The sequence below is a fragment of the Heliangelus exortis genome, chromosome 2 (genome assembly GCF_036169615.1).
Source record: "Heliangelus exortis chromosome 2, bHelExo1.hap1, whole genome shotgun sequence".
Classification (NCBI taxonomy): Eukaryota; Metazoa; Chordata; class Aves; order Apodiformes; family Trochilidae; genus Heliangelus; species Heliangelus exortis.
In genome coordinates this window covers 109,812,613-109,822,891 of record NC_092423.1, presented here as the reverse complement: position 1 = coordinate 109,822,891, position 10,279 = coordinate 109,812,613, and positions in this window count along the sequence as shown.

Sequence of the window (10,279 nt, the reverse complement as noted above, 5' to 3'; positions counted from 1 at the left end):
GTCATCAAAGAGAGCCTATCACTGTGTCAGACAGAACAGGGCACTGGCTGAAGCAAACTGATAAAGGAAATTCACTTGCTGCTCAAGGCAAAGAAGAACGATCAAGACCTAAGTTTCATATTACAAAAAGCAATGACTTCTCACATGTCACTCACCAGGAAAGGCCCTTTGGTAATGAATGGGAAAATAGATTATCCCATTTATTACACTTAGTGTTTTTCTACAGGTTTACTATGGGTTTCAAAAATAGAAGAAGCAAAACAGCCCTTGGAGAGTATGAGAAGCTAAATATAAGGAAAAGCCTTAAATAAATAAATTGCTGTTATTTCTCTCTGTAGTGACATGAGGCAACCAGGTGCCAATAATTGCCAGGTAGTGGGCTTGACATCGTGTTAAGCCCACCTGTCCCTAATTAGGGCAGGCCCCTACTGCGCATGAGCAGGATTAGGGGGCCAATAAAAAACTCACGCCTGGGGAAGCCAGGGGGCTGGTTTAGCCACCTTCAGAGCAGTAGTACTGATCCAGGCCTGTCAGAGCATCATTTGCGAGATTCTACTGGGACACCTGGTTGGACCTTGGAGTGCCGCACCCATAGAAGAGGTTTGTCTTGCTACATCTGGTGGAGAATGCGGGCACAGACCTCGACCTAGCCCGCGCTCAGACAAATCAGAAGGAAGGGAGCCAGTCCGGCGCAAACCAGCACTAGCAAAAAACAAGGGGTCGGGTAAGAAGATCCACTGCCTTTCCTTCTCTACCACTGATTGACCAAGAAAGAAAAAAGGGAAAGATGGGATTGTCAGCAAGCACCCCTGTTAATGAAAAGCTGGTGACACGGGTGAAGGAGCAAGAACTCTCCCACCCCCCGTCCTCTGAGGCCGTGTGGGAACTCTGGCAGGAGGTCAGCAACCTGTTGGGAAGCCTCCATGCCCAAGAAATGGCAAAAAACATAACCGGACTAGGCGGTACATGGGGGGTGGTGATTAACGCCCTAAAAGAAATAAAAGCTGAGGCGGAAGCTGCCATCACCACCGTTTCAGCACTTCCTTCAAAAGCTACAACACCACCACCAGAAGCAGGATCCGGTGTTGTCCCCGCAGCACCTCTGCTACCCACCCCGCCTCCTGAGGGTGGAGAAACCCGGAAGGCGCTATTAGGGCTAAGGGACAGCAGTCTTGCCATTAAGGGCATGATGGGGAAGTCACACCATTCCATAGCCAAGTTCCTGTCAGATATCGGGCCGGAGGAGGAAAAAGAAGCACCTACTTCGAGCACTGAAAGAAACGAGACGCTGACAGCCCATGCCCCTGAGATGGGCAGCACCAACTGCTGCCTGAAACCACCCCTACTGCCACCTCCCAGCTCAGAAAAAGAGCATGGGAAAGAAGCGGCCACTCCATCAGCTGCACCCATTGGCCTGGAGGACAAAATAAAAGCCCTCCTGGAACAAACAAATCAGGCTATGAAATCTTTAGAATAAAGGGTGACAGACATGGAACGACGCTCGTCTTTCCATAAATATCAAGACCCACCCACCCTCCCTGATGATGACGATGAGGACATCCCAACCCCATTGTTACCAAGACAGAACAACCAAGGCATCAAAGGTGCTGTTAAATCCCGACCTGGAAGATGGTCTGGCCTCATCCGTGATGCCATTCTCGAAGGGGATTGGGAGGCCAGCACCACTGCTTGCCCTGTTCTACACGATAACAACGGGCCACCTCAATTCAAACAGCACAGTTGGAAAACCTTACAACAAGCCAAGAAGACCCTGAGAAAGGGAGGATTAAAATCGGAGAGTGGCCAGGCCATCCTAGATTGGCTTTTCACTGCCGACACCAATTGCCCTCACGACTGCTGCAACTTGGCCAGGTACCTGCTCACCCCCTCCCAGCAGATTGTCTGGGCCAAAGAATGGGAGTGCCTGGCCCAAGTGGAGGCAAATCGCCCTCAAGCACCCGGGGACCCACTATCAGGGATAACCGCTGAGATGCTCATGGGCTCAGGACGTTATGCAGATGTCCAAGTCCAGCTCCAATTCCCGACTGTGCACCACGTCGCTGCGCACCTAGCCCGCCAAGCCTTCTATGTGGTCCCAGAACCCACCCCAATCCCTTCATTTACTACCATCAAGCAAGGGATGAATGAGCCTTTTCAACATTTTGTTGACAGACTCTGGCAATCTATCATGGCTCAATCTGAGCTGGGAGCAGATCAAAAGGAATCCATGTTCAAGCTACTGGCGTTTGAAAACACAAATCCGAGAATGAAGTCTCTGTTCTCCACTTTACCAAAAACAGCTGACATCTCGGAGATGCTAGAGGTAGCCGCCAGGGCCACCCAAACACAACAAAACCAAGGCATGGCCAGTGCCTTTGCCACCACCCTGGAACCCACTCAAAAGCTCCTCGCGGCAGTTGCGCAGAAACTAGACAGAAGGGAAAATCGATACAGAAGGAGAAATCGATCAAGAAAATCCACCCCTGTCTGTTTTCGGTGCGGACCCACAGGCCACTCGGCAAGAGCTTGCTCAGCCACGGTGTAGTGTGACCAATGCCAGAGAGATAACCACAACAACCTGGCATGCAGGTCTGCAAAAAACGGAAGGCGCAGTGCACAAGGCCCCTGCGCCATGACACAAGTAGCCGGGCCAGCGCTTTACACCAGCTCCCCGCCCCAGCCACAAGGGGAAGCCTGGGCATCGATGTCCCCTCAGCAATAGACATTACCCTCACGACAACACAGGTACACCGGATACCAACTGGAATATATGGACCAATTTACCAAGAAAATAGCACGATTGGAGCCTTACTAATCGGCCATTCTTCCACTGGAGTCGCAGGACTCATTGTGCTCCCAGGGGTTATAGATGCGGATTATACAGGGGAAATCATGATTACTTGTTTTACATTAACGCCTCCCCTGATAATCAGAGCAGGAACCCGGCTAGCACAACTGGTCCTCCTCCCAAAAATGAATCTGGGAAAGAACACCCCCGTGGCACGAGGCAGTCAAGGCTTTGGATCTTCTGGAAGCACTCTGGTAACCTTAGTGCAACAGATGAAGATAAGGCCCATTATAATTGTAAAGTTGACCTCTGGAAAAGAGGTTAGGACCCTTTCCATGATGATGGACACCGGGGCTGATGTTACAATAATTAACCTTAATGTGTGGCCTCGTCATTGGAAACTTGTCACTGCCCACGATGCCGTCCAGGGAATAGGTGGGGTGGTTCCACCCCCCTTCAGGCCCTTGAACCCGTGCAATTGCAGTTTCCTGAAGGACAAGTGGTGACCGTATGTCCCTATGTGTTGCCGTTACCAGGACAACTTGGAGGGTTGGTTGGCAGGGAGGTTATGAGCCAACTAGGGGCTCTTCTCTCCATTCCTGAACCCATTCAACCCCCTCAACATTTTTAATAAGGGCCACTGCAGACGTGCCACCAACTCCCAGACTGCAATGGAAGACAGACACCCCTGTCTGGGTGGAGCAGTGGCCCCTATCCAAAGAGCGGCTAGAAATCGCCAACCGTCTGATAAAGGAGCAGCTGGACGCAGGGCACATCCAGCTGTCTGTCAGCCCTTGGGACACTCCCATCTTCGTAGTTCCAAAGAAGACAGAAAAATGGCGACTACTACACGACTTGCGCAAGGTCAACAACCAGATGCGGCCGATGGGCACCCTCCAACCCAGACTGCCCCTACTTACAATGTTACCCAGAGGCTGGCACCTTCTGGTTATTGACCTCAAGGACTGCTTCTTCACCGTTCCCCTACACCCTGAAGACACGGCTCGCTTCGCCTTTACCATCCCATCGATCAACAAAAGCGAACCTGCGAAGCGATACGAATAGGTAGTGTTGCCCCAAGGGATGAGAAAATCCCCAACGATATGCCAAATGTATGTGGCATGGGCACTCTCGCCGATCCGAAAAGAAATGCCGGACACACTAATCTACCACTATATGGACGACATACTGCTTTGCCAGAAAGCCCTGTTCCCCGACAACATTAGTCAGATACTGACTGATCAACTGAAGACAAAAGGATTAATTGTAGCTCCTGAAAAAGTGCAAACACAATCACCCTGGAGCTATTTAGGGTGGCAAGTCACTCACACCATGGTGAGACCGCAAAAACTAGAAGCGATCAGTTCGATCAAAACATTGAATGACACCCAAAAGCTAGTGGGTGAGCTTCAATGGGTTCGACCCATTATAGGTCTCACCAATGCGGATATCCACCCCTTTTTGTCACTATTACGGGGCACGCAACTAGGTGCGTTAGTGGACTGGACCGATAACCATACCGATGCATTAAAACGGGTTGTCCACAAACTGGCAACCAGCTTTGCAGATCGTCGAGATGCCACCCAAGCCATTGGAGTCTGGGTATGCAACCGCCCTTCGTTCCCATTCTCACTGCTGTTACAGGATTTCAACTGGCAAAGGAAAAATGGGGAACACCACCATGACAACCAAAGCTCTCCAAAACCAGACTTGATAGCCATCTTGGAATGGTTATTTCCACCCCACATGGCCCAGAAAGGTATGTGGCAACAAACCGAGATAACGGCATTCCTGATACGAAAGGGACGACAATGTTGCCTTGAAGTAGATTGTTCGAGAGCCAGGATGGATCAGCATCCCTATCAAAACAATTGATTTTGATTGGTTGCTGCAACGGTCTATACCACTACACCTCGCCTTGTTCAAATACTCTGGAGATATCTGTCATGGGGGCCCAAAACACAAGCACCTGCAGGCCATCAGCCAGTTCCATTGGATAGAATGACCAATTGTTTCAGAGCGTCCAGTGCCTGGTATCACCGTGTTCACTGATGCCGGAAAAAGATCGAAAAAGGCCACCTGAGTATGGCAGGATAAGGGATAGTGGAAGCAACATTTGATTCCGGGCACCGACAAAGACAACCTGCAGACTCTGGAACTACTGGCTATCATTTGGGCCTTAACACAATGGTGAAGTGTCCCCCTTAACATCGTCTCTGACTCACAATATGTGGTAGGAGTGGCGAATCGTATCGAGGATGCTCTTATCAAGCCGGCTACTGGAACTCTTCCTCACATTACAGCGTGTGCTGAAAATTCGCACACAACTGTGCTGTATCCTTCACATCCGTAGCCATAAAACATCATTAGGCCTAGGGGAAGGAAATGCAAAGGCTGACTCCCTGGTCAGCCTAGGAATGCAGGGTCCCATACGTCAGTTCGCAAAGGCTCAAAACAGCCATTCCTTGTTCCACCAAAATGCCAGGGCATTGAAGCGCATGTTTGCAATTCCATCGGAAGATGCAAAAGGGATTGTTAAAGCATGCCCTCAGTGCGCACAATTTGACCCTTCCCTAGGAGTGGGAGTCAATCCACGTGGGCTGCAAGCAGGAGAGATCTGGCAGATGGATGTCACCCACATTCCAGAATTCGGACGACTCAAGTATGTCCATGTAACCATAGACACATTCTCAGGGATGCTTTGGGCGACAGCTCAGACAGGGGAGAAGGGTCTACGTGTGGTCCGTCACCTGACCAATTGCTTTGCTGTCGTGGGGGTCCCTCAAGTAGTAAAAACTGACAATGCGCCTGCTTACGTAGGCGGAAAGGTCAAGCAGTTTCTTGCTACTTGGGGAGTAAAACACATTGCAGGGATCCCTCACTCGTCTACAGGCCAGGCGATAGTGGAAAGAGCTAATTGCACCCTGAAGACATTTTTACAAAAGCAAAAAGACAGCAAAGACATGGACCCACAGATGCAGCTTAGCAAACTGCTTTTTACACTGAACTTTCTCAGTCTAAGCCGCGATTCCCAACAGCCCCCCGTGTTACTCCATTACTCGTCCCAGAAAATCAACCGCATGCCGGAAATCCAGATCAACTACAAGGATCCACCTACAGGTCAGTGGGTAGGGCCGAAGCCGCTACTGTTTACTGGAAGAGGTTATAGCTGTGTCTCCGCAGACTCCGGACCTCATTGGGTACCTGCTAAATGGACATGCCCTGCTGCGACCAGATCATTAATGGACAACGATGCATCATCCAGCAGCTCAAACTGAATAACCTTAGTAATACTTTTGAACTTCATATATTTTTTGTCTTCCTTAGGAAAAAAAAAAAAAAAAAAGAGAGAGAGAGGAATTGTCATTTTTGTTGTATTTGTGTTTATTATGTACTTATTACAATTGTCACGGTAGTTCTTCACAGAAAAAAAAAAAAAAAAAATTGGGGGGGGGAAATTTAGTGACATGAGGCAACCAGGTGCCAATAATTGCCAGGTAGTGGGCTTGACCTCGTGTTAAGCCCACCTGTGCCTAATTAGGGCAGGCCCCTACTGCACATGAGCAGGATTAGGGGGGGCCAATAAAAAGCCCACACCTGGGGAAGCCAGGGGGCTGGTTGGCCACCTTTGGAGCAGTAGCACCGATCCAGGCCAGTCAGAGCACCATTTGTGAGCTTCTACTGGGACGCCTGGTTGGACCTTGGAGCGCCACACCCATAGAAGAGGTTTGTCTTGCTACATCTCTCTAGCAAGGCACTTGGCTGAGAGTGTATTTTGTTTTGATTTCTGCTTGTCTTGTCAACCTCACATGGAGAAGAAGGAGCTGTCGTGATTCTTCAGCTCCTACTGACCAGTGCCAATCCCTTCCACATCACACTCTGAGATCAGGATTTTTTGTGGAGCATGGAATAAATGGAAAAGTGGAATAACATCTACTGAGAATTACAAGGACAGTACTAGAGTATGCAGAGATGCATTTAGAAAGCAAAAGCTCTGCTTGGATTGAAATTGACCAGAGATTTCAATAACTACAAGTTACAGGTATGTAAAGAATAACCAGAAACAGAAAGATAATATGGGCTCACTGTAAAACTGGAGAGGTGAACTTGTCACCAACAACACTGAACAGGCAGAGTTTCTCAGCACTGTCTTTACCAATATTGCTGGGCCTCAGGCCTTGGAAACAAAAATCCAGGTTGATGAAAACACTGAACCACTAGTGAATCCATGAAGGAGGAGATTTTATGTGAATTATTACAGGCGCTTGACCCATAACAAATTGATAGGGCAAGATGCCATCCACCTGAAGATATTGAGAGCTGTCTGGTGCCATTGAGAGACCACTCCCCATTATCTTTGTGAAGCTGTGGAGACTGGGGGAAGTCCCAGATGACTGGAAGAAGGTTAATGTCACCCCCATCTAAAAGAAGGATTGAGAGAAGAACGATGGTAAGTAGAGGCTCATCAGCCTTACTTCAGCCCCTTGAGAAAGCTATGGACTCCTCTGAAGCTTTTGATACAGTTCCCCATAGCAACCTCCTAGAGAAATTGATGTGCCATGGTCTGCACAAGTGGAGTGTGCAGTGTGTGGGGAGCTGTCTGACAGGCCCCATTCAGAGGGTGTTATTAAATAGCTATTTTTCAAGCTGGCAACCAGTCATAGACAGGGTCCCCCAGGGGTCAATATTGGGCCCAAGGCTGTTTAATACTTTCATAAGTGATCTGGATGTTGACATCAAGTGCAACCTGATGAAGTTTACAGACAACACCAAGTTGAGTGGGCAAGTAGACACTTGAGAAGGGAAACTCCAGGAAAACACAGACAGACTGGAAGAGTGGGATAACAAGAACCACATATGAAGTTCAACATGGACAAGTGTGAGGTCTTGCACCTGGAAAAACAATGCAGGAGTGCAGCAGAGACCAGGATCTACCACACTGGACAGGAGCTCCATGGAAAGGAACCTTTGGACTGGTAGACAATAATCTCAATATGAGTGAACATTGTGCTATAGCTTCTAAGAAAGCCAACAGAAGGCAGGGTTGCATCAACAAGGGCATCACCAACAAAGATAAAGAAGTCATCATCCCACTCTACTCAGTGCTTATCAGGTCACACATGGAATATCATGTTCAGTTCTGGTCCCACATATACAAAAAAGATGTGGAGGCTGGGGAGGTTCCAGAGAAGGGCCACAAAAGTGTACAAAGATCTGGAAAGCCTACAGTATGAGGAAAGGTTGAGAGAATTGGGCTTGTTCAGCCTGGAGAAAAGGAGGCTTTGAGGCAACCTTATCATCATGTTCCAGTAGTTAAAGTGTGGCTTCAAAGAAGAAGACTCTCTTTTTACAAGGAGTCACATGGAAAAGGTGAGGGGTAATGGGTACAAGTTGCTTCCGGGGAGATCTGAATTAGATACCAGAAGAAAATTCCACACATTGGAATAATCCCTCTAGGAAAGTGGTCAGTTCCCCAACACTGCAAAATTTTGACACTCACCTTGACAGGATGCTGAGCCATCACATCTAAACCAATTTCCTACCCAGAAAAGTTGAACCAGATGATCCTTGAGGTCCCTTCCAACCTGCCATTCTATGATTCTATGAAATCAGCAGAAATAAAGCACCAATGATTCATTACAATATGAGGAGAAGTGTGCAATGCCAGAATATGGAATGCATTTGGCAGACATAGCAGGTACATAGCAAGAAAAGGTGGTATTATTACCAAGGTCCCAGTTCTTAGTATAGGGGTTGGCCATGTAATAGAAAAGCTAGGAAGATGCATTGATGTAGGCCATGTAGCCACTCAGTCAGTCCCTGTGGAGTTTACCTGTTAAAGTAATCTAGTTAAAATTTTTCTTTCCTGCTTAAAATGCCTTTTAAGGTGATCTGATGTACTGGGACAGCTCCTTCCTCTGGTGAGTGCCCTAGTTTATCTCCAGTCCAGCAGGCTCCATGTACAGGCTACTACTGCAAGCCTTACAAATTGTTTCAGCAGCTGTTTTCTCAGGAGTGGAGGACAAGTCCTGTTCTCTCCTTCTCCCCATTAACAGGTATCTGACAAGAAAATTCTGCAAGGTGAACAACCAAAACCTCCTCCTTCAGCTACTTCTTCTGTTTCCCCTCTATATATCCTCCCTCCCCCCTCCCCCCCCCCCCCCCCCCCGATTTATTTAGAGGAAAGGTGTGACTAAGGCAGCAAGAGGTAATAAGGCACCAAGTGACACTTTTTTTAGCTGAATCATGTCCTGAAATGTTCAGCCTACACATTAATCTTTGAGTGACATCAAGGATTCACTTCAAAATTGGATCTGACTAGTGCACTTAATTTACCTACTGCACAAACAGCTGTCCAGCTTCTGTCGAATTTGAAAGCAAATGTAATTAGTGTGTGCTCACTGCTGCTTCCTCATTACATTTCCAGCCCACACCATTGGAATAATTAATTACTGCAGAAACAATGCCTTGGCTTACCTGATATAACACATGATTATTCATCACTGATTCATTTTTTTCTTCTTCACTGCTAGTTTTGTTAACATCCCTGACAGTACCTAACAGTGAATCCCCTTGATCTTTGGTGTTACTGTGTCTTCTCAAGTGTTTCTCAAATTCTCCAGCTAGCTTGCTTCTCTAGATTTTAACAAGACTTAAGGTGTAACATCAGCTGGCACTGCGTGTAACCAGAGAAATAACTTGCTTATGTGGTTCGCAGCAAAATGTGCTGTTCAGTCACTGTTCATTTAGGATTTCTTTGCACTTGGGGACTTTCCCCTTGATCACATACCAAAGGCCTTTGAATAAAATTGTCTTCTTTCAGCTATGGCTTAAAAATAATGCTGAGAAAAGAAAGGTTATTCTATAGTTAGTATTGTTCTCAATAGACCTGCTCCACTTCTACATTGGTTTTTTCATTACATTAAGTGTGGTTTTTTAGCTCCCCTGTACCTCAGTGCTCCATCACTAAAACGGAGGTAGCTGACTTCCCAGCTCTTCCTACCAAATACTGTGGACTCCTCTTTTTGTGAAAAAGACAGCTCTGTCTGGATTAAATGTGAGGACACTACATTTACTGGTGACCTCCAGGCTGGTGAAGGACAAATAGCACAATACATCTGCCAGCCCTAGATATTTCTGAGAAGCACGTGCAGATCAGCTGGGCTGTGCTGGCACTGCAATGCACCATACTTGTCAGAAATGCCAGGTTTATTCATTTACTGCACGTGTTCAACGTTATTGCCAGGCATGTGCAAAATAGCCTTAAGCTGTTCTGCTGTATCCTATTCCCCTCACACTGCAGATATACCTGGCTCTTCAGGCAAAGGAAGGTCACCTAAGTCTTTAAGACAGGATTTAGTAATTTGTGCTTTACTACACATTCGTTTGTCATCTTTTTCACACATGAAATGTTGTAACCATTCCTGGAAGAATTAAATGTAAAGACCCAAGGAAATGCATTTAAAAAAGAATGTATCAGAGTTTAGTGCA